This window comes from Babylonia areolata, chromosome 2, assembly GCF_041734735.1.
Source record: "Babylonia areolata isolate BAREFJ2019XMU chromosome 2, ASM4173473v1, whole genome shotgun sequence".
NCBI lineage: Eukaryota > Metazoa > Mollusca > Gastropoda > Neogastropoda > Buccinidae > Babylonia > Babylonia areolata.
In genome coordinates, this window is record NC_134877.1 from 20,323,900 (window position 1) to 20,325,591 (window position 1,692).

Genomic DNA, 1,692 nt, shown 5'->3' on the forward strand with positions numbered 1-1,692 from the left:
TGGTGTTGCTGTGGGGTCATTGACTTCACTGGTGGACAAAACTTTTTTTTGGTTGGAGGTTGTGGTGGGCACATTGATTGTTTTTAAACCAGGGCGTCACCTAAGAACAGACCAGCAGAACTTCACCCACCAACAGACCATCAAAATATCCTTACGAACATACCACTGGGATATCTCACACGGTCAGACCACCAGGAAATCTAAAAAAAAAATCAGTCTCAAGGCTTTTAACAAGCCACCAGAACTTACCCACGAACAAACTGCCCGGATGTCATTCACGAACATACCACCAGTACGTTACCCACGAAGAACAAACTGCCCAGGTGTCATTCACGAACAGACCACCAGTACGTTACCCACGAAGAACAAACTGCCTGGATGTCATTCACGAACAGACCACCAGTACGTTACCCACGAAGAACAAACTGCCCGGATGTCATTCACGAACAGACCACCAGTACGTTTCCCACGAACATGCTTCCCGGATGTCATTCACGAACAGACCACCAGTACGTTACCCACGAGCAGCAACCTCCGATCCAGGACCTACGGCAACTCCCCACAAGCACATCTGGGGGTAAAAAAATCAAAGAAACAAAAAACTTCCGCATTCCTGACTACAACTGAAGACGACCGCCATTTATCACAGTATTTACAACAACAACAAAAACCGTAGATAAAACACGGATTATTGGTTGTCATGGCAGGGTGGGCGTTTCTCTGTAGATAAAGATGACGTCCAGCGTGGTAAAAGGCGAAGTTGGTGGTTAACTTACTTCCAGCTTCCTTGCAAGAACTACCACCAAATGAAAGGACCACAGTAAGAAAGCGTATTGTCCATCATTGATCTCCATGCAGTCATGCGCAGATGGGATAGTTATGAAGCACTGGTTGTCGTGGGCGCTTCTCAGTGCTAATGTTCACATGAACCTGCAAGGCAAAGTTGGTTGTCCGTCTTCAGTATTTCCTATGGCAGTTTACCCGTACTGCTTCACGCCGGAGGTTTTGAGGTGGTCCATGAACCTTTACATTGCGCGACCAAGCTGGTCACGGCTGCCCAGCATGAGTCATTCATGCAGCCTTGGAATAATCTTTGACATATGGGTAGTTCATAGAAGCGGGGCCCGGGGAATTCAGCATGATTTAAAATTTTTTTTTTTTTTTTTTTTTTTTTTGGCTATGACTATAATGTCAAAGTCTTCAAGCTTATTGGTTACGAGGTCTTGTTGGGGCAGCTGATCGGAGGAGATAATAGGTTGCTGGGATGTTTACTGATATGCTTGTTATTTTGTTTTTAAGGTGTGTTTGTCGGTGTGTCAGCAGACTTTTTCGTTCCATTCGAGTTTTCCCAGCACTTGTGTTGCACAGGTGTCGTGGTGTATCTGTTCTCCCCTTCCCCTGTTCTCCAATAAGGTACTTGTTTCAGTAAAGCTTTCATCGTTTTATGTTCTTGTTGATCATACTGTATTCATTAGGCATACATTATTGTCTTCTCCCCCTCCCCTTCCCCCTAACAATGTGAGACAGCAAGGGAGCAGTAGGGGGAACTGATACAAATTTGAGCATCTTAAACTGGAATTTGATTACATCAGAAATTACGACACAAAAATACATAAATAAGATTTCAGCAAGTAAAGAACATAAAATGCTCATCAAATATCTATTTGCAGAAACTTGCAAAACAAGAGAGAG